This window comes from Hippopotamus amphibius, chromosome 15, assembly GCF_030028045.1.
Source record: "Hippopotamus amphibius kiboko isolate mHipAmp2 chromosome 15, mHipAmp2.hap2, whole genome shotgun sequence".
NCBI lineage: Eukaryota > Metazoa > Chordata > Mammalia > Artiodactyla > Hippopotamidae > Hippopotamus > Hippopotamus amphibius.
Genome location: NC_080200.1, coordinates 52975597 through 53000525, shown reverse-complemented (window position 1 = coordinate 53000525; position 24929 = coordinate 52975597).

Here is a 24929-nt window from a genome sequence, read left to right as displayed (position 1 = left end):
GTTTATCAATATTTGTTATCAGTACTTTCTAATTTTTTAAGATGTATACATGTAGGACATGCTTTTTTATTGAACTTTCTATTTCACAAAAGACTTAAAATTACAAAAAGGCAATGTGAAGTAGCACAAAGAGATTACATATACTCTGCACCCAGATTCTTCTAACATCTTACATTAGAATAGTCCACGTCATACCATTAATTAATTAATATTGATATATTATTAACTAAAATTCATTATTTAGATTAATTTAGCTTTTACTTAATTACCTTTTTCAATTCCAAGATCCCATCCAAGTTACCATATTGAATTTAGTAGTCCTGTCTCTCTAGAATCCTCTCAGTTATAATGGTGACAAAGACTTTATTTCCCTTGATCTTGACAGTTTTCACTGTCAAGTTAGTTAGGTTATTTTGTAGAGTGGCCCTCAGTTCGGACTTGATGTTTTTCTCATGATAGACTGCAGCTTTGGGTTTTAAAGAGGAAAACCACAGAAATAAATCATCCCTGTTGTAACATTATATCAAGTGTACATATCATAAACATAGCTTATAACCACTGATGTTAACATGAAGTTTGTCAGGTTCTCCACTGTTAAATTAATTGTTTTTGCAACCCCCCCCCCCCATGCTTTCCATACTATACTCTCTGGAATAAAGTTATTTTCACAGTCCACACTTAAGGAGTTATGCTTCACCTCCTTTAGAGTAAAGAATTTACCTAAATTATTTGGAAATTTTCTACATGGGAAATTATTTATTTATTTATTTATTGAACCATTTTTTATAACACTAAAGACGCCTATATATCTATATCTATATGAAGGTTTATAATACAATACTATTTTATTTTGTGGCTCAAAATTTCTAGCATTAATTATCTGGAACTCTTTCTATTGGCTTCTGTGTCCCTTTGACACACTGCCAACATTTTTTCTTTTCTACTGATATGGACTTCCTTGCTTTGGCAAAGCAAGATACCCCAAAGTCATTTATTTTCTGCCCCAGTCCTAAAATCAGCCATTTCTCTGAGGACACTGACCGATTTCTTTTATTGGTGAATGGTACTAGAAACTGGTATTTTCTGCTAAGTGTGCTCATTGATCCTGGGATATCATTCATCTAGGTTTTCTCAGCCAACAGGGCAGGGGAATACACATATATGTACCAACCTATATACATATATACTCCTTCTCTCTCTCTCTCTCTACACACATGGGTACGGAGTGTTGAATTTACTTTTTAATACCTTATTAGAAGTTGGGGTTTTTTTTGTTTGTTTTTTGTTTTTTCTTTTGTCTATGTTCCTGACAACTTTTCTCTGGAGGTTTTTTTGTTTTCCCTTGTAATGTCTTTATTGAAAAATTACTAAGTCAGAGTGGAGGAAATGCCTCAGACAAGACACTGTATAAGGTGTTCTCTGAATGGGACACATGCTAGGAATGCAGATATGTGTAGGAGCATGGCTGGCCTGGGGGATGCAAGTCCTTGACTGCAACTCTTCCTAGAAACTGCAGTGTACTGGTGTGGGGAGGGCAAATTATCTCCCTCCCTCAGCCTTGTGAAAACTTTCAGGTAAAATCTTATAACTGCCTATGGTCAGATCTGAAAAACATAGGATTTGGGGCTGGAACCAGAATCCTCAACTCGAGCTCTTGATCCTTCAGGACCTGAGTGAGTAACATAGGCTACCCATCATGTACTCAAATGATTATAACATTAAAAGCCTGTGAGAATAACTGGTTAACCTGTCTGAGGCAACAGCAGACCAAGATTATCACAGAAATTATTCCAAGCAGGATGACAGGCTGCCTAGAGGAGTGAAGATAATCAAGAGCCTCAACCATTACCAAACCAGGAAAAGATGTCCCGTAAGCCACTAGGGTCTTTTCTAGAAGACCCAGGAGGTCTTCTGTTCAAGCCTCATATGGACTGTTGTACTTTGTCTGTTTCATCGATCCAGATGTAACTCTATGGGTTGGCAATTGAACAGATTGTTCCAGAACAATTTGTTGAAAATTTTAGGGAATTATCATTCGGTTTCTCCCCATTGAGCATCTCATCATTAAGTGATGGTAAATATCTCAATAGTAAATATCTCACCATTAAGTGTCTAAAATCTCAGATCCAGTTATTCCCTAAATTTAGCCATTGTACTGGGTCCTCTGTTTTGCCTTATCAACTTACCATCTTCAGCCAGTGATATGTATGTACTTTCACAGTTTTAAATTCTTCCTTGACCTATTTCTCTGAGAAGAAATACATCATGATATTATTTCTGTAATGAATCAATTTTATTTTGATACTGATGAAACTGAAATTTGGTTTCTGGATTCAATATGCTTGCAAATTCAGATACCCTGCTTGAATGGGAGGATAGTGATGTATAGTACAATATTATAAAAAGGTGGATTTTACTTCATTTCATTTCGAGGTTGGAATAAAATAGGAAGCATTCACCAAGTTTGTGTGAGAATACCAATCCCCTTAGACTGTGGGACTTGTCTGATAAAGTGTAGGGTAAAATGCATGAATTTATTCTAACCACAATAATCAATAGTTAGTCCTTACAAGCCATTTACTTTTTCACAGGGCACTCAAGACAGATATAATGCAATGTGGTGGAGATTAGTACCCTTGCTTTCAACATTTCTTGTTTAAAGCTGGTATTTCTTGTCCTTCTAAAATGTGATACTAATTAATATTCATTGTGAAGTAAAGTTTGGGGAGTTTTAAGTATTCTCACGCAGTATGACCAAATAAAACTGTGCAAGGGGGACACTTGCCCAAAATCCAACCATAAGTACTAAACGGCAAGGCCTTCTGCACCTCACTCCTATCCCAATCCTGCACTTATGAATGAGTGATGGCACTGTAGGGTCTGCTTTTCTTTCTTGTTTCCCACTTCCTTATTTCACTATAGACTCAGTGTCCTCCACGACAGCATCACTTTACCCACCAAGATCTACATTTGGCTTACTGATAACCCCCTCTCATTCTCCATCAGGGATTGAGGTGCATTGTGCACTGGTTGGCTTTTATCATGATCCTCAGGTTGTTCCATTTAGACAACAGCAAATGCAGCAAATGGTCCCTAATCTCCTGCTGGGTGATAGGCAAAATGATTCTAAACCTCAACTCAGTCTCCTTTCTTCCCGCTGCCATTACAAATGGAAAACATTTAATACCCTTTTCTAATACCTGTTTTCCAATCCTATTCACCACAGTTGGATTTATATTGTTTTACCACAATTGTCCTTGTAAGTTTATCAATGACTTCCTTATACTTATTTTTTAATCCTCATATTTCTTGATTTCAGTCAATCTCTCATTCTTCTTTAAACCTCTGTTGTCTTGGACTCTATAATGGAACACTTTCCTATTTTTTTCTCCTTACAGTCTGCACAATTCTCTGAATCTTCTGTTTAGATTTCTCTTCTCCACCTTATTTTTAAATGCAGAATATTCTTAGCCCTCTAGTCTACACTGTCTTATAGTCTTTTCTTATAACTCTGTATTCTCTTGATAATTATGTAGGGGACTCAGCAAAATTTTCTCTGTAAAGGGCCAGAGAGTAAATATGACCAGAGGGTGAATATGGCTTTGTGGATCATTTGGTCTTTGTCATAATTACTTAATTCTGGATTGTAGTGTGAAAGTAGCATAGACAATGTATAAACCAATAGACATAGTAATTAAAAAGCAGCATTTAATTTACAAAAATAGGTAGCTTGGCCCTTGGGCCATACTTTGCTGGCCACTGATATTGTTCAATATTTCAAATTTTATTTGCCTCTGTGCTATACAATATGTGTACTTTCTAGCCAAGAATACTTTTATTATCTGTAGACTTTTAACCCAATATTCAATGTCCTCCCAGAATCTCAAATTCAAGATTTCATAACTCTCTTTCAAACTTTCATCTCAGAAAATGCCAATATCTTAAATTATTATTTTAATATGGAAAATGATGAGTTATATTTGACTTCTTCCTGGTCATAATCTATGACATCAAATCAATTTTAAACTTGTGTCAATTATTTTACCTAAATATAATGTAAATATGCACCTCGATAGCTATCTGAGAGAAAAGAAAACATAGTTATGCAAGAGAAAAGAAAACATATGCCCAAAGAACTATGCACAAATGTTCATAGCAGCATTATTCACAGAGTCAAAACTTGTAAATAATCAACTACTCATCAACTGCTAAACTAACATATTAATTGTATGTATAGTATACATATTATATAGAAAGTTAATCAGAAAACAAAATTTGGAAATGTACTTGAAAGGTAAAAGATTAAATACAATAGACTATGTATAAATTATATGATTGCAGTTATATGAAATTCTAGGGGGAAAAAACCTATAGTGACAAAACAAAACAATGCATATAAATGGTTGTGCCCTGCAGGAATGGGGGAGAGGATTAACCACATAGGGTCTAGATGGAATTCTTTGGAGCATCTGGTATGTTCAATACCTCCATTGTGGTGGCAGTTTTATGACTATAAAATTGCCAAAACTCATCAAACTGAACACCTTACAGGGAGAATTTTTTGGTATGTAAATCATACCTCAACAAAACTGTGAAAACAAACAAAATAGAAAAAAAATAGGAAAAAAACAAGCAATTCTATTGTATTGAAAAACATTTTTCTGATGTTTGATTATCATGTAGGTAACATGACCTACACAACTCTTCTTATTTGACCCCCAACTTTCTATTAGTTTTGTCTTCCACCAGTTTGTCTACATCAACTGTTTCAGCTACGTTTCAGTTTAATAAAGTTCCAGTGGTTTCTCCTCTCTTTCTCCTTCTTTGCCACTTTCCTTAGCTAGCCCAAACACAAATTTGAATAGTTTTTTTTGTATAAGCTTTTTATTGGAATATAATTGCTTTACACTGTTGTGCCAATTTTTGCTGTACAACAAAGTGAATCAGTTATATTTATACGTATATTCCCATATCCCCTCCCTCCTGTGACTCCTTCCCACCCTCCCTATCCCAGCCCTCTAAGTCATCACCCATCATCAAGTTGATCTCCCTGTGTTATGCAGCAGCTTCCCACTAGCTGTCTGTTTTATATTCGGTAGTGTATATATGTCAATGCTACTCTCTCACTTCATCCCAGCTTCTCCTTCACCCTCCACCCTGTGTCCTCAAGTCCATTCTCTACATCTGCATCTTTATTCTTGCCCTGTCACTGGGTTCATCAGTACCATTTTTTTAGATTTCATATGTATGGGTTAGCATCCCGGTATTTGTTTTTCTCTTTCTGGCTTACTTCACTCTGTATGACAGACTCTAGGTCCATCCACCTCACTACAAATAACTCAACTTCATTCCTTTTTATGACTGAGTAATATTCTTGGATAGATTTGAAATAACTCCATAAGGAAAAACTCTCATGATAAACTTTTTGGAGGTCTTCTGTTGTCAGTTCTCATAATACTGTACAAAAGTGTTTCACACTCATCAGATACTGTCATTACATATGCAGTATTTGTCTCTCCCATCTTGAGTGTATGTTAACATCAGAGATGGTGGCTTTCTTGTGTATCCCTTTTATATTGTAGAGAACCCAATGAAAAGTCAGTTCTCAAGTATGTATTAAATAAATGTATAAGTTTTTAAAAGTGAGTTGTAATCTGGTAAATTAGTTTGCTAGGACTACCATAACAAAATACCAGAGACTGTGTGCCATACACAACAGAAATTTATTTTCTCACATTTCTGGAGGCTAGAAGTTCAAGAAATGGCATGGTTAGTTTCTCCTAGGGCCATTCTCCTTGACTTCCAGAAGTCTGTCTTTCTCTGTTTATGTGCACATTCCTGCTATCTCTTTTGTGTCCAAATTTTGTTTTCTTATAAGGACACCACTCATAATGGATTAGAACCCACCCTAGAAGCTTAGTTTAACTTAATCACTTCTTTAAAAGCCTTACTGAGGTACTAGATATTAAAGCTTCAACACAAATTTGGGAGATGGACACAATTCAGTCCATAATATCTAAGAAATAAAATCAAATGTATATGGCAAAGTATACATTGCCTTGCTTTTTTTTTTTTTTTTTTTTTTGGTCTAATGATGTCCCTGGAAAGTGAATTCTCAAGGACAAGGTAATGTGCTATTTTCCTTTCCCTCTCTCTGCACCTAATAGCCTAGCACCTAGTAAAGAATTAAAAAAAAGAGAGAGAGAGAAAAGGTTTGTTATATTTAATTGCACTTAAACTGAATTAAACACAAGGACACAAAATAAGCTTCTTTACCACTGAACAATTGATATTTACTTAGCATATACATAATACATTAATTACGTGCAACGCACAGAGCTTGAAGGAGAATCAGGATATTTTCAATGCTGTACTTTTTAGTTTTCTAGCTTGGATTCTGCTGTGAAGTAATGAAGAGAGGTGAAACCACCAGAATTGCCACAGCTAGGTAATCAAACCAACTTTATTTTTTAAGATTAGCTTTTAAGAATTAATCGAGTCTTAGGTAATTAGTTGCATTTTTGCTCAGCAATACTAAGCTTGGGATTCTTCTAGCACAACTTACTCATTTTATTATTTCTTTAAAATCATGAATATACATTTATGGCAAATTATTTCACCTGTTTGAGAAATAAAGATGCCTTACATGTGTGGGTTTTATCTGTTAATACTTTTTACACACATTCAAGATGTTTAAGATGTAGCTATGTATACAGGATGAAATTAAATCAGGCTTTCTAGAACATTTACATCTCTGAGAAGTGGAAGGATGTTTGATCATTTTTGGAATATAAAATCATGATGAAAGTTGATGTGAAATGCTTTCTTGTAAGTATTTATAGCATGAATAAATCAACACAAAACATTTGCTACTTCATATGAATCAGGTAACCAATATTATCTTTCATAGCAACTGATTTTTGTCATTAAATTTAAAATTTTTCTGCATATATTTTTCAAACTAAAACTTTGAGAAGTATACAAATTAGTTTTATCTTTTTCAAGTATATATGTCTTTCATAAAAATTGAGAAAGTTAATGTTCATTTACTTGTGGGATAATTACTAATTTGGGGTACTTTTTTGTGTTCTGGGATCAAGATTGGTTGACATTTTTTAACAGCTTTACCATTTCTGTTTAAGCAACTTTTTCTTGAGCCAGTGTGAGTGCATTAATTTTTCTCAATGAAAGTTAGTGAAAGATGTCCAATGTAGACTAGAAGGGAAGACCAACTTCACATAAGGATTAAGGACTGTAAGGAATGTTAAGAAAGGACAAGGAAGAATTCTCTGGAAACAGTAAAAGGACATTAATACAAAAGCACCAGTTAGAATAAGAAAGAATAGAAAGTCCTTAGATCAGTGAGGCTTCCCAGGTCTGGACAGACTTCAGCAATCAGTTCCTCAGTGGTAAGGCTGTCACAGGCCAAGAGCCATAGCTATAAGGGGACTCATCTCAATTTTGCTTCTCTCTGGGACTGTAGCCTTGTGGTGCCTTGTGGTGCCTGCCAGAAACTGTTATTTAATGTATATTATTCATTTGTTAAATTATTTTTAGTGGTAGGGCTAGTCTTGTATCATTTACTTTACTTTTACTAGAACTGAAATGTTTATTTTAAAATGATCTTAAAATGTATTTACCAAATGAAAAATAATGCCGAACTACTTTTCACCTTATAGGGCATTCAAATATTCTCTTTTGTGATTTACCTCTTTAACTTTTATTAATTCCTTTAAATGATGTTTTAAGCCTTGAGGCTGTCACTTTTTATATTTTTCAACTCTCTATACTTTAAGACACCACCATTGTTCCTGCATCACTTGAACTCCTCATTCAAACTATACTAGTCAATCATACCTGCTCACTCTGCCAAAGTCTTGTTTCTAGTAAGCTATTTTTTGTGATAATTTAACTGCTTTGCCATTGTGTGTCATGCACTATTGATTTCCATTTCTAAGAAGAGAGGAATCGTCTTTGCCTTCAAACCCAACCAATTCAGATAAGCAATCCCAGACTTCCAATTCTGAGTATCTGATACCTAATTTTATTTTTAAACATTATGTCAGTCACTATTCAACTCAGGGAAAATAAACCATCTATGTATCTTACCAAAAAGAGTTAAGTACAAATATTTAGGTTAATAATTTTAGACATGGCAGTATGTCAGTTTGCTAGGGCTGCCACAACAAAATACCACAAACCAGATGGCTTAAAACACAGATTTATTTTCTCACAGCTCTGGAGTCTTGGAGTCAAGATCAAGTTTCTGGCAGGGTTGGTTTCCTCTGAGGTCTCTTTCCCTGGCTTACAAGTGTCTGCCCCCTTGCCGCCTCCTCACATGGTCATCACTCAGTGCATGTGTGGTGCTGGTACACTCCTGTATGTACTAATCTCCTCTTCTTATAAGGATAATAGTTAGATTGCATTGGGGCCCACCCTAATGGCCTCATTTTAAATTAATCACCTCTCAAATGCCTTATCTTCAAATATAGTCGCATTCTGTGGTACTTGGGGTTAGGACCTCAGCATACATATTTTTGGAGGATGCAATTCAGTCCATAACAGGTAGGATACACCAGCTCTAGGTTGTAAATGTAGAAATGGCTTCCAGAAAACCACAAAACTGACTCTCTAGGGATTTAGGAACACAACTAGAACCAAAGAATTCAAGTACACACAGTATTAAAATTGGCATCAAAGTATTACTGAACTCAGGTTTGGCTACTCGCCATCAAAAGCCAATAACTCAAGAGGCAAGTCTCAGTAGAAAGGAGAGGTGCTTTAGTTAGGAAAACCAGCAGTCTGGGGAGATGTTGGACTTATGTCTAGAGACCAACTCCACAGATTCTGCTCAACCATGACAGTTCTTAAAGGAAAAAAATGGGGGGAAGAATCTCAGTGAATTATCTAGGTAGGAGGTTGGGTTCTCCATCAATTTCCATTGCATGCAGACTGGCTTACTCTCTCTTCAGATGTTGTCTTGCCCTCATGATCTGCCTGTAGGATTGCTTAGGGGGCTGTTGCGGGTAGAGAGCTAATAATTTTTTAACTACTTAATTCTTCATTCTTATTTCTTTTTATCTAGGAAAAAAAATCAACAGATTAGACAAGGCAAGGTGTGGATTAAGGAGAGCATAAGTCAGGAGTTAGGTTAAATTTCCTGGTGATCTCATTCCTGTAATTAGGTTCTTTTAAAGTTAGAGGGGAGTAGAAATGGGCAAACAGGAAAGGGGCAAAAAAGCTCATTTCAGAAGAGTTAGGAAAAGACTGAGAAATGCACTGCAATGCTTGTCTGATACCCTATTCAGAACTGGTTAAAATACTTTAAATCCTCATTTCTTTTAATTTTTTTTAATCTTTAGCCTAATTAAAATTCTGATTGCTTCAGTTTTCTTGATTCCTTGAGTACAGATGGACAGGTATTATGATTTTGTTTGGTTTAATTATTGTCATTAATTGCGTGCATATCTTTCTCAATATATCACCGTTTTTCCCACTGACAATCGCATTAGTCATCAATTGTTAGACTTCACCTTTCAAATGTTTCATTTTGCAATTATATTTCTTGGGCATGTTAAAAACTGTGCATTTGTAAAACAAAGTTCCCAGCTAGAAATAAAGTAGGTTTGGCTCGGAACACCTTCATTTTGTTTATTATGCTGACATTTTGAAATCAGTAACTACGTTTAACTTTAGTTTTATAATACTCTTTCTCAGCTTCACTGTCATTCACTCTGTTGAGAAATGTCTTAGTTGGAATATTTGTGTGAGGCATATTCAAATGGAAGTTGAAACATGAGATAGGTTAAGAATAGGAACTGTCAAGTATATTTGACAACAGATTAAATATGAGTATGGAGGAGATGTAGAAATCCAACAGTAAAACATATATGTATGGGTGATGCCTGCACTTTTTTCATTAGTTTTTACTACAAATAATTATGCATGTTAATTCCCAAAGTTATGAAAAAGAGGTTTTACTTAAATACAATGACTGTTTCACTAAGTGCACTTTTGTTGCATTGGATTGTTTACCTGAGTGGAATCTCTATTGATTGTGTTTCTCATTACTGCGTTGGCAGAGACTAAGAAGGAGAAACAGATGTATTTGGGATTAAAAAAGAAACTAGACTGCCTTTGCATAGCTGATTGTGGTGTTAAAAAGCATTGGCTTAACAGATGTGTCTGTCTCTGTGCCCCCATATCCCCTTTCTATTTCCCTGTTTCACTACACCTTCAACCCAGAAAACAGGCAAAGTCCACCCAAGTGAGCAGATTCCTGACCTTGACTGGATCATGTTTATTAAGGTGCAATTCTCTGTGTTGAAAGGTCAAGGGCTTTCTTTTGTCATTTCTAATCTATGCTTCTTAAGCAATGATGTAAAATATAACCCTATTCCTGGATCTATATGGTAAATTGGTATTCTTGCTTACTTCCTTTTTTTTTTTTCTTCTACAAGATATTCTGTACTTTGATATTCTATTCATTTTGTGTTTAGTTACCAACTGAAAATTAGAGAGTAATGAAATTAGGGAATGTGTCAACTCTTGGAGGAAAACAGAGGCAGAACACTCTCTGACAAAAATCACAGCAAGATCTTTTTGATCCACCTCCCAGAGTAATAAAAACAAAAGCAAAAATAAACAAGTAAGACCTAATTAAACTTAAAAGTTTTTGCACAGCAGAGGAAACCACAACAGAAACAAAAAGACAACCCACAGAATGGGAGAAAATATTTACAGATGAAGCAACTGACAAAGAACATACAAACAGCTCATGTAGCTCAATATCAAAAAAAGAAATCAAAAAATGAGCAGAGATCTAAATAGACATTTGTCCAAAGAAGACATACATATGCCCAAGAGGCTCATGAAAAGATGCTCAACATCAGTAATTATTAGAGAAATGGAAATCAAAGCTACAGTGAGTTCTCACCTCACACCAGTCAGAATGGCCATCATCAAAAAATCTACAAACAATAAATGCTGGAGAGAGTGGGGACAAAAGGGAATCCTCCTACACTGTTGGTGGGAACATAAGTTGGTACAGTCACTATGGAGAACAGTATGGAGCTTCCTTTAAAAACCAAAAATAGAGCTACCATATGATCCAGCAATTCTACTCCTGGGCATATGTGTGGAGGAAACCATAATTTAAAAAAAGATACATGCACCCCAATGTTCATTGCAGCACTATTTACAATAGGCAGGACATGGAAGCAACCTAAATGTCCATCAACAGAGGAATGGATAAAGAAGATGTGGTACATATATGCAATGGAATATTATTCAGCCGTAAAAAAGAATAAAATAATTCCATTTGCAGCAACATGGATGGACCTAGAGATTGTCATACTGAATGAAGTAAGTCAGAGAAAGACAAATATCATGTGATATCACTTACACGTGAAATCTAAAAAAAAATGGTACAAATAAACTTATTTACAAAACAGAAATAGAGTCACAGATATAGAAAACAAACATGGTTACAAAAGGAGAAAGAGGATAGGGATAAATTGGGAATTTGGGATTGACATATACATACTATATGCAAAATAAATAACCAATAAGAACCTACTGTATAGCACAGGGAACTCTACTCAATACTGTGTAATGCCTATACAGGAAAAGAATCTAAAAAAATGGATATATGTATATGTATAATTGATTCACTTTGCTGTACAGCAGAAACTAACACAACATTGTAAATCAACTGTTCTCCTATAAAAATTAATTTAAAAAAAGGAATGTATCAAGGTCTTGGCTGAAATTTTTGCAGACCTTAGCACTGACACCTGCAAAAAGATATGATATATACCTTCTAGACAATAATTAAATATTTCACGTTCCTTCAAGCATCTTACAGAAGAACAGATGATGGTTCAGGAAGAATTCCTGTATTCCTTACCATTTTTATTAAATTCATCTCAAAACCCTATCATTATCAAATATATCTGTACTGTGAGAGCAGAAAAACAAATATGTGACAGGACAAGTATCTGGAGATTCAAGTACCATTTTGGTACAAATGGCTCTAGAATCACTAAAATACTTTCCCTAATAATTAGAAATTTCCATTATGCCACAGGCATTAGCAAGAAACGGGGGTTAACTCTTGGAGTTAGACAAGATCACCTGGATAACAAAAGTAGAAAGCAACTTTATTTTTTAATATTGTTCTTGCATTCAGATGACCATTTTGCTAACATACCATACAAAAGAGGCACCTGTGCTCCTTAGGAGTAGGATTCCATCATGTGGTAGATACTTGCCACATCTTGCTTTCTCAAAGTGGGAACTCTAAGTTTTTAACAAGTACCCCACATTTGAAGTCTGGCGAGATCTGAAAGTCTGTAAATAGTCTTTCGCTCCATTTGTTTTAGTTCTCAGACATGGTCTTGTTGAATCATCCTACCTCTGCATACTCACATCCCAGTGTAGTCTCCTCACCTATTAAATAAGTCAGGCCCTGTGATTCACTTCAACTACATGTGGCAGGGGCGACTCTGTGCCAGTTGCATGATTTGCCTTATGAAGCCATAATAGTTTCCATTTTTCACTCTTGGAAACCCTGAATTATTATATAAAAATTAAGAATCACTACTAGAAGAACACATGGGAAGACCCCAGGAAGAGGCCGTCTGGACACAACAAAGCTGCACTGAGACTGAGACTCAGGAATTCAGTGTCTAACTGAGCCCCAAAACCATCCTTCCCCACCCACACAAGACACATGCGTAAAACCATTTTAGAGCAACCATCTGACCATAGGTACATAAGAGATTCCAACCAGAAGGACATAAGGACACCCAGCTGGGCCCCAGTCAAACCACAGAATTATAAGAAATAATGTAATTATGGTTTTATTAAGACACCAGTTTCTAGAAAAGTAGATAACACAATAGAAAACAAAAAACCACAGGCTGGCAACTAAGGCGTAGGTATATGACCAGTTTTGGCCAGGTGTTTGCTGTCACTGGGAGAAATCTGTCCTTGTTTAAGTGGGTTAATTGAAACTAACAGCACTGAAAATTCAATTCACATTTAGGTGTGGGATTTCAGTATCTCACAGCAAACACTGGCAAAGGAAATATTTATATTATTACTTGGAGACAGCTGGAATGCTATATCCTGCAACACAGGGAAAGCAAGATTTTGCAGGAAAATTTTTCACTTTCACTTGAAGGACAGTAGAAATGCAAGAGCTTTGTGGGTATACTGGCTGCTTCAGTAAGTGAATTAACAAATAAACCTGAAAGCACAAAGTTCTCCCACCAAAAGAATTATGATATTTAGATAAAAATACTAGGATTAGGGATCTGGAAAATGTGTGGCATTAGATTCCATATTAACAGATTCTGAGGGTGGTCCACTAAAAAAGTAAAGAACATGAACATACATGAAAGAACTTATTTAAATATGTGCAAGCTTCTAAATATATTGTGGTAGGTCTAGCAGGTTTGAATAGTTTTAATTATTTCTTAGGCTAATTCACTAACACCTGGCCTCAATAGCTATACATAATAAATTAAGTGGCAATGCTGGAAATTCTTTGGTATACTTTAGATGAAGAATTTGTAAGCCTTTTGGGGGTTTTACTTCTTGAGTGACATTTACTTGTTATGTGTAGCCAATATTACCACTCAAAAGACAATTCTGCTGAGAAAGTTCATAGGCTAGAGGAGCATAAGGGGGCAAGACAAGACAGTGTAATGTGGTATATAGGTTTGCATCCTGGAACAGAAATAAAAAAGGACACAAATTAAAACTAGTGATATCAAATAAATTAAGGACTCATAATACTGGTTCATTAGTTGTGAGAAATATACCATAGTAACATAAGATATTTACAATATGGGAAACTGGGTGTAGGGTATTACAAAAAGCAAGACTAGATTTTCTTGAAGAGAACCATACAAATATTAGAGGTATACCTTCCTTTTAGCTTTCTCTCAAGGAAATATCAGTCCATGGTAGCTTGGCACTAAAACAAAAGGATCTGACCTGGCTGTAGAATTATAGGACATTATTTGTGAAGTGGCGTTAATTCCTATGGACTCAGTAAGTCACCTGATACATTGGCGAGAGGTGGGGTTTATAATGGACTGAATTCATAGACAGTTTTGACATGAATACATCCCAAAGAAAGCTTAGAAAAAAACAGACCGCATCTTGTGCTTACTCTCTTTGTAATTGAGTTTATACTCAGAAGAGTGATGCTTACCAACTGGCAAAACCACCACACTGGATCACTGAATAAATGGGCAATGTATATTTAGAAAAGCACATCCAAATAGATGTCTTTTAAGTGAAGATCTCCTACTGCATCTTAAGAATGTATAAAAAGGCATCTCCTGCTAGAGATCAAAGTTAATATCATGCATTACCAAAAAAAAAAAAAAAAAAAAAAAAGAACAAAGCAATACCTCAGCACAGAAATAACAGTTACACAAGCAATAGAGGTGGTATACAAAGGTATAAAAGAACATGGAAAATTTGCAGATAAAGAAAACTAGTCCCACCTTCAAATCTCTACAAATGCTTCTCCCAGGCAGTTGAAAATTGTCCAAAATATCAATACTGAGGGCTTCCTAGGTGGCACAGTGGTTAAGAATCTACCTGCCAATGCAGGGGACATGTGTTCAATCCCTGCTCCAGGAAGATCCCACATGCCGCGGAGCAACTAAGCCCATGAGCTACAGCTATTGAACCTACACTTTAGAGCCTGTGAGCCACAACTATTGAGCCCATGTGCTGCAACTACTGAAGCCCACGTGCCTAGAGTCCATGCTCCGCAACAAGCGAAGCCACGGCAATGAGGAGCCCATGCACCACAATGAAGGGTAGCCCTCACTCACCACAACTAAAAGAAAGCCTGTGCACAGCAAAAAAGACCCAACACAGCCAATAAAATAAATAAATAAATAAATAAATAAATAAATAAATAAATAAATAAATAAATAAATTTAAAAAAGAATCTGTTACATATTAAAAAAATATATCAAAATTGATTGAAAGAATTTTTGTAAAAAAGTAATAATGGTCTCAAACAGACATAAAAGACTCCTGATTGACAACAGAAGAGGGTGAAAAATAAGCTAACAAAGTTCAAGTAATATATAGAAGAGAAATGAAAATCATTATAGAAAATGACCCTGTGTAAGAGGCAATACATAGGAAAACAGTGCTGAAAATAGAGTAACATACAAACTAAAACTGAGAAACACAGTATTCTATTTTTAAAGATGAAAAATTAAAAATAATTGAGATTGTAAGTTGACCAGGGTCTATGTTTGTCTAAAATAGATCAGACTCAATTTACAAGAGATTGGCATATATTATATGTATTATATGTATATAATATTATATATTATATTATTATAATAATTATTAAAGCAAAATTTTAAAATCTAGTATCTGGAGACAGTGACTGTATTTTCAGTTTGCCAGGGCCTTGGATTATATGGGAAGCCCTAAAGCAGTGAGTAGGTTAACATGGAGGTGAGAAGGGACAGATTTTACTCAGGGCAAAACTGCTTGAAACTATTTGGAAGATGCGCTTATGGTCCTAAATCCATGTCCTGTATCCCATATCTCAAACTCAGATTGCTTAAGATGGTAGTCTCTGGATTGATAACACCTTTCTAGCAACTGCTATCATTAGACCATATTATTTGTCTACAAACAATTGAGAAATCAATAAGTAAAACAAAACAAACAAGAAAACTTTAAAATTTAAGAATACATCAACTTTTAAAATGAATAAAAGTGATTTTAATAACGCATGAGACAATTAGATCATAATGAAGACTTGAAAATCCATGGAACTAAACGATAATGTTATTCTAGATAACAAGACGTTTAGAATTAAGTCAAAACACATTCATAGATATTTATAGCCTTATACTCTGCATTAGACAGGGTAAAAATAATGAGTTCAAGGTCAAATTTATAAATTAGAAAAATAAATCTAAATAATTTAAAAGGGGAGATTTAAAGTTAAAAATAGCAAATAAAGAAACTTTTAAAATTGCGAAGTTAAAGCTATTCTAAACTATTTTGTGCAGATTAATAGGCATAAATAAAAAATACTGAAAGCTCAAACACTCATAAAGGGAATAAAATGACATTTGCACTAGCAATTAGCAAACAGAAAAAATTATAAATTACTATAAACTTACAGATTTGAAAACTTATTAGACAATTTAGACGAATTCCTAGAAAAATATTACTTATTAAAATTGTCCCAGGACATTAGATAAGCTCAAATATTTCTGGGAAATTTTTAAAAATGTAATCAACAATAGTAACTTTTATAAAATAAAAAACACTTAAGGAAGATAGTATTATGAGAATATTTCATAATACAATAATTCTGGCCAGTTTTTTTCTATTCTGTAAAATCGGTAATGCAAATCACCTGTAAACAATTCATAGAATGTAAAAAGATATATGGTTCTATTTTTGACTTTCTGGAAGAGGCAAAACTAATCTGTAGTGAAAAAAATCAGAAGAGTGATTGCCTTTGAGGAAATAGGGTTGGGGAGCCTGGGAAACAGCTTGAAGGAACTTTCCAAGGAGATGGTAATGATCTATCATGGTAGAAGTTTCAATTATATAATATATGCATTTCTCAAAACCCTCATGAATAGTATACCTCAGATTTATACAGATCTCTGAATATAAAGTTTACCTAAAAACAAATGAAAAAAACATGTAAACAAATACTGAATTCTAGTTACTTTGTGCATGCTGAACTCTTTAGGGTTGAAATGGATTATGTCTGCCAGTTCATTTGAAATGCATCAGAAAACTGAGATTGACTGATAAATGAACAGAAGTATTAGTGGACAGGTAGATAGATGATAAAATTATATGTTCATTCTAGAATCTAGGAGGTAAATAACATATAGGTGCATTATTTGACCTCTGTACGGTTTAAAGTTTTCATAATAAAATATTTTAGAACTATAATGACATATCTTTCCACATACTATTACAGATAGATTTTTTATAAGGAATAACGTGATCATCCCAATGCTTGCTTCTCTATAGACATCTGATGCAAACAAATGTGTCCAAAATTGCTCACAGGTGGAGGGTATATAAAGTTGATATATTTTTAAAAGAACTTAATAGTAAGATATCTATGTCTCTAGCTAGTTAGTTAGCTGTCTACTGAGAGAGGAAGCAGTTTTCTCCCCTACTTTGGGAAATAATTAGATTTCCACTTGTGAGATGTCAGTCATCAGAAAACTATATATATATATATATGTAAATGGCAGTCAGTTTTCATTAGGGAGTCATGGGCTAATTTAACTTTTAGAGGTTTACAAGACTAAGATATTTCCTTCCTCACTATCTGCCTTTAGTTGACTATGTCTAACAATGTTTCATGTGTCTGTTTTGTTTTCTTCTTCTCTTTGCCATTGGAGAAATCTATCACCTTAACTTGCTTTCTTAGGCATTAATAAAATTATCTAGTTAATCTACCAGTAGATTTATCTCCTTAATTTGTAACCCCTTTTCCCTTCTCCTTCCTCTCTTATGTTTTCAATGAAATTGGAAAAATAAGGCAAGATTGATAGAATAAATAGTAAGCATTTAATATGAGTGTAAAAATAAGACAGAAAACCCTCTGTAGTGGTGGTGAAATCACATATTTGGTCCAGGAGTTTGTGAAAAGAAAAATTAAATGAGTCCCAGTTAAACCTAGCACGAGGCTTAGTAGACCTGGTGTTTATTTTTCATTAGAAATTGGAAGAACACACTCCTGGGAATAGAGTGTTTTAAAGGAAGATCCTTGGATTCATGTTAATTAAAATTAAGAACTAACTTCAGACTGAGTAAAGAAATAGCAATTGCTTTTCTAGAATGGCCAAAGCACCAGAAAGAGCTTCATGGCATTTAATTGCTATGTGTGAGCTTGAAGTTAATAGTATTTCACTCTAATAATTTATCACTCTGCACTAAAAAAGCCTCATAAGTATTTATTGCCTACTGGGCTTGGGTGTCAAAATGATTCTCTGGGTCACAAATTTCGGTTATGCTTTTGTGTTTTTTTTTTATTAACTGTAAATAAAATAATAAAACACATTTTTCTAAAGACAATGATTCAAACTTATATAAACAAGTCCTTTACAAAATTGTAAATAAATCAATTTGTCTACTTAAATTGTTCATTTCTTTTTATACAGAAACCTTTATTTTGCCATTGAATAATAAAAACCATTGCAATGCATTTTCAAATAGGAATTAAAAAATAATTTATATATATATTTTTCTGAGAATAATGTGGCTGCATTGCAAACTTTGAACAAAATAAAAATAAAACTTTAATATAAAAATATTTTGTTATATCATTTTCAAATAAATTATAAGAATCATATAAGTAAACTCTGTAGAGAACAAATCCAATAAATTTCCAGTCTAAATCCAGAATGTTTTACAGAACTTTGATTCGATGCATGGTAGTCTACTAAATATTTTAGATTAGGAATGACACATTTTAATAATTATTACAAAAAATAAAGCAATCTGAAAGATTTTAAAAAATATTACAGACATAAAATTTTCAAAATGTTTATATATCTATGTTAAGGGAGGAAAGCATTGGTTGAATGAAACAAAATCACTTGTAGGATCCAGTTGTCTGTTCTAGAAACAAAAAAAGACTTTCAAAGTAATAAACTAAAGTAGATTCTACAAAATATATTTCAGAAACAAAAACTGACTTCAGACTAGAATTTTATAAAATTAGATGTTTTACAGATGCAGTCCCTGCTGAAGTATTAATTAATTATATAAACCATGTAGAAAATATGTATTTAAAACTAGTTTGCCCTTATGTATGGCACTTAAGAGAGTTGGTATAAACCCCTAAATTTAGGATTCCAATTTTAAAGGCCAATATACTAAAATGTGACTATGCTTTGAAACATAAAAATTTTGCAAAAGTATAAGTATTGATCTTTATTGAAGAAACAATGAAATTTGAAGTTTCTATGCTCAACAATATGATTATGTTACAAGTACTAAAATAAAAATATTATTGTTGTAAGTAATATATAATCACTGTATCAATTTATACAAATTCAAGAAAATTTAAAAATAAAAAAATTTACCAAGCCCCAAGGGCTAGGGAAAATTCTTAGAACAGTGGAATAGTCTACAGATTCCAATGGTGGTCCATTCTGAGAAACAGTGCATGAAAATAGAGAATAAAAAAATGATGATACTCTACAGCATGCATGTCTCTTCAACAAAATGTACCTAAATTATTGAAATTCAATTGTTATAATATAATTTTTTCCATATACAATGTACGTCAAATTTTACCAGCATGGTACTCTTTTGTATACCCTGATCCAAATTTAAGATTAATAAAAGATCAACAACCCAGAAGAATATGGGCTCAATATATGCACAATAGCTCACAGAGAAATGTACACAGTTGTCTTTTAAATACATGAAAATATGGTTCAGATTTCTTATAAAACTGGGACTATAAATCAAAATTACGAGATATATTTTCACACGTTACAGCTTTAAAAAATCTGTAATTTTAAAACCCTTCTTTTATGATGAGTTTGTGAAGAAACAGCCAATTATTGTTGAAGACACAAAATGGTATAATTTCTATGGAAAAAAATTGTAATGTTGTCAAATAGCTGGCTTTCAATTTTGGTATTTTTATAAAACAGTTCCTGAAGTAAAGATAAGTGCTCATTCTTATTTGCTGAGTACAAACCTAAGATACTGAGAATGAGGACAAAGAGAAGCAAAATAGAGAAAGAAGGATGCGATGCTCAGATAGACTCCCTGCACAGAAGGACCAGACATTCTAGGCTAAAGATGTCTTTAGATTTGTATTCATAATCTATACCTCAAATCAGGTGGTAGAAAAGAGAGGGGATTTATCAACTTAGTTCTCTCCCCTCTCCTAATTCTCATGGTCAAAATTCATCTCATGGAATGATAAGTTTCCTGCAATTTAAAGCTGTATTGCTTAGTTCCTCTGCTTATCAGGCAGGAAGTCAGTTTCCATCTCCTTTATTGTTTCCTTTGGAAAACAAAGACTCTGAGCATTGGCTGGCCGTCTGGCTGCAGCTGAGAAGCAGGGTTCAGAGCACCAGTGGAAGAGCAGAGTCCATCAGCTGTGAAATCAGCTGAGGCAGCACGGGCAGCTGAGGGTTTACCAGAGGGACTGTGGCAGCCTGAAGGGGCTGATAATATATACTACTGCTGATAATATATACTACTTGCACCACTCAGATCCAACTGTTTGTCCACAGTACAACTTAGCATCACCATTTTTTGTCAGTACAAAATACATTCATTTTTTCTAAGAGGTAGATCACAGAGTCTCTTTTAAGGTTACTCTAAGTCACAATCCCCTGGAAAACAAGATTATAGAAAAACAAAAGTCCCTGCTGATCCAGCTGGTCTCAAGGCTATAGCAAATATTTGTTTTCTTTCTTCCACCAAGCCATTATAAATGTCCTTCACCTGTTGCCAATACTGTGGCTGGTTTAGTTTGCTTACCTTGTAGGGAGATTGAGGCCTTCTATCCCAAGTGTCTGAACTTTTAAATTGTGACTATTGTCTGGATTTTGATTTTTATAATGCTGGGGAAAGTTACCACTTGACTAGGAAACACAAAAAGACATCTGAGTAAATTCCCTGGATTCCAGAGCAGTCCTTCTTGCCCTCGTTATGTGGTAGTAACCTTACTTTTTCATGGTAATGAGGACTGATTCTTTTAGCCAGTAAATGTTTTTTTGTTTTTCCCTTTGCTTATCTACTATTGTGAGGAATCCAAAGTAGCAGAGTATCACACATATCCCCTCCCTGCCTTGAATAGATTTTGTAACCCTACAGATCCAAGTTTTTAAGAATGGAAAACCCAAAGGCCAGACATGGAAAACCGGGTCTAACAGTGACATAAGCTAGTTAATCATTCTTATGTTCTTTGGTCTAGAAAACCATGTGTAATAGTAATTGGAGACACAATATAAATTTATTGTTCTTGTTTTTTTCCTTAGTTCAGTGCATCTATCTCATTCTAAATGACAGGGCATGCTCAAACTCCTCAAAATACTCTTCATCTGAGTCCTCCTCTATCTAGCCAGATGTTTCCATATTGGTATACATAGAAAGTTATTTCTATAGTTAGGAGTCTATTGTTACTGCTCCTTTGATATAAAATTTTGCTTTCATTCTGAAAAAAGTGAACATCATACCATGTTGCTAATTAATGCATTCTGTAAGACTTCAGAGTTTAGTGTTGGTAAACCATATATATCCATTTACACATGGGCAATGGCAATAGGTACATCAAGCTCAATGAAAGAGAGCCTGTGTGCTTTAACACACGCAGTGCCCTAGCCCATGACCCCAGCCACTCTATCATTGGCTTATAGAACAAGCACAGCTGTAGGCAAGAAGAGAGGCTGCATGCTGGTATGAACCTGCTTGGGATGTGTAGCCTCTGTAGTGCATACTCTCCAGTGGGCTTAGATTTGAGCCATAAAGTTCATCACTCATTATATGCACACTGAGAGCTCTGTCCATGTGTCTTTTCCCCAGAACTCCTTGGTTGTAGCTAGATCACTCTTGATGAGAGGAAGTTCATATGGTTTACTTCCCCTACCATTTGCCTCTTGGAATTTTGAGTAGTGTTTTTGCTTCTGTTTTGTTTTGTTTTGGATGCACCGCTAGATGGCCATCACAATTGTTCTTCTGCCATGCCATACTGTGCAGGCACCTGGGGGATCTGAGGATGCAAAATATCTTCTGTAATGAACCATGTGCAATATAATTGCCACTGACAAGGACCTCATGCAACATCATAAAATTAGCTACAAAAAGTCCAACATCATATATTATCACAACTCTATAACTAATTCTCGGCATGGACAGTTTTATTTTAATTTTTCCCTGCTAATATCATGTTTTAGTTACAACATTTTATGATTATAAAATTCTAATATATCCATTGAAAGAATTTTTAACAGGGTGATATAAAGTTTCAATTTGAGTTGACCTTTATGAGTTTCGAGTCAATAATATTTCTAAAGTTGAGGCTTGCTAACTGCTTTTGGGTACCTGTCATATGCTCCTAATGAAATTCTTCATGGTTATAAGACATTTTTAGTAAAGAGATGTTTTCATTTTGTTTATAATGAATCACCACGTGTAGTAGATTAAATTATTGTCCTTAATTTTAATAAACTGGAGTAATATCGTGCATTGATTGTGGCATTATGGTGAATGAAATTTTCTTTGCTGCCCTTGAAATTAATATTGTTCCAAAACATGCACACGCACACACAAACACAAACATACACTTACGTGTATATACACACACACATATATACACATATAGAAAATTTTAAGATTTTAAGACTAATTTTTAGAGTAGTTTTAATTTCACCAGAGTGGTGCATTTGCTACAGTTGATGAACCTATATTAATACATCTCTATCACCCAAAGTGCATAGTTTACATGAGGGTTAACTCTTGGTGTTGCACATTCTATGGATTTGGACAAATATGTAATTAATGACATGTATGCATTATTATAATATTATGAACACTATTTTCACCACTCTGAAAATCCTCTGTGCTCCATTTATTTATCTCTCTCACCCTTCAAACCCTGGCAACCAGTGAACTTTTTACTGTCTCCACAGTTTTGCCTTTGCTGGTATGTTATATGGTTGGAATCATACAGTATGTAACCTTTTCAGAATGAGTTCTTTCACTTAATAATATTCATTGAAACTTCCTCTCTCTTCTAATGGTTGGATAGTGTCTTTTTCAGTGCCGAGTAATATTCCAATATGCAGATGTATCACAGCATGTTTATCTATTCACCTATTGAAGAGTATCTTCACTACTTTCAAATCTTGACAATTATGGATAAAGCTGCTATAAACATTCCTGTGCAGATTTTTGTATGGACATAAGAGTTCAACTTTTTTGCAGTTATTGCTGCATTGTATGGTAAGAGTGTGTTTATTTTGTAAGAATTGTCTTCCAAAGTGGCCATTCCATTTTACATCCCCATGAACAATAAATGAGAGTTCCTATTGCTCCACATCCTAATCAGCATGCAGTGTTGTTAGTACTCAGGGTTTTTGGTTATTCTAATAGGTGTATATCATTGTTGTTTTAATTTTCATTTTCCTGATGATGTGTGATGTGGAGTACCTTAGATATTTTAAAAATGCAAACAAATATAACAAAAATGTGATTTCAGTGGCTTATTAAAAAGCATCTTCTTAGGAAAAGAATGTAAATGTCTTAAAACTTGTGAGCTTTAATGGATTCATGGAATGACTCTTAAACCTAAAAATCACTCACAAATAATACACTGTATTCACAAAATAAACTCACAAAATAAAATTCACAAAATAAAACTTCAGGGCAGCCCTGGAAGTTTGTAAGAAAGTGTGCAGCCCTTTCTTTTAAGAAAAGACCTATATAAGTTTATATGCAAGCTCAATTAAAATAAAATTACCTAATTTGTTTTTTCAGCCCCAAACTGATACTTATTAGACGATTTCAGTGAAAAAGTTATAAAAAGTACTAAAGTATGTTTATTATATTTCTCAAATCATAAAAACATTTTTTAAATTTTAATGTGAACATAAATATCAATTACAACATAAGCTTTAGCATGTAAAGAATTACTTTTAGCTTGCCATCTAATTTATCTATATGAAATAAAAAATTATCTGATGATACCAGACAAATAAAAATACATATACTTAACTAATGATGACATTGATAAAAAGTAATAATGTTAAACAAAAATAAATGAATTTAATTTTACACACCACACAAAATTTTACATTCATTAGTGTTAATAATCTTATAATTTAGAGGTATTGAATAAATGCCAGAAAAAAACTTCAACTATCAAGATTTTAATTATATTTGTTATGCACATTGTTTCAAGTCAAAACATTGCAAATACTTGAGTGACTTGCATTTGATCAGTATAGGAATGCACATAAGTCTTTCTAGGAAAATAAATTAAAAATTAATTTATAGCAACTCGAAATAGAGACTACACAAAATCAAAATGAGCCCAGAAACACTGCTTATCCGAAATGATAGATTATAATACACCCAGCTGACAGTGCAGAAACCAAATCATCATGAATAAATATAAGAGCCTTGAACAGCTTAATAAATTCCTGTAAATCACTGCCTCCACTCCATCTACTGTGTCAGCAGCAGCAAAGATACACACATTGGTAAATATGATGGAGCTTAAATTCTGATGACGAGGAAAAGATTGAATGAGATTATCAACCATAATACTTAGACTTCCTTGCGAAAAATTTTGGAGCTACATTTATGTATAGAAATAATTGTTACTTCTCTTTATAATAAAATGTGTATAAATTTTGACATTCAGATGTTTATTATTTTGAAGACATTTTCACCAGGATGTCTAAATGTGTGTGTGTGTACAATAACTTAAATGTTCATTCACTTACAAGTCTGAAAACAAATTTTCTAATTAGTTTAAATGCCCAGAGATTGTGAGCCTAAAATAATGTTGAGCAGTGAGGAAGACTGCAATAAACATGTACATTTGTGGAATAAATGTTTGAATTAATGACAAATTAATAAATACATAAAAGCATAAATTATTTTGCAGACAATTTCAACTCTAATTTTTAAAGCATATGTTATTCAGCAACTTTGAATAATATACACAATTACTTAGTTTTGCTTCCATGTTTTCCCCTCTTTTGAAACCTATTGTTTTAAATGGGCTTCTCAGAGATTCTAGACATAGAATCAAGGTGGCAACTAAGTCTCCTCCTCATCCTTATTTTAATCAGAATGTCTTCCTAAAATATTCCATTTCAGGAAATCCCTAAAATACTTCTTTTTAAAAGCTGTTTTTC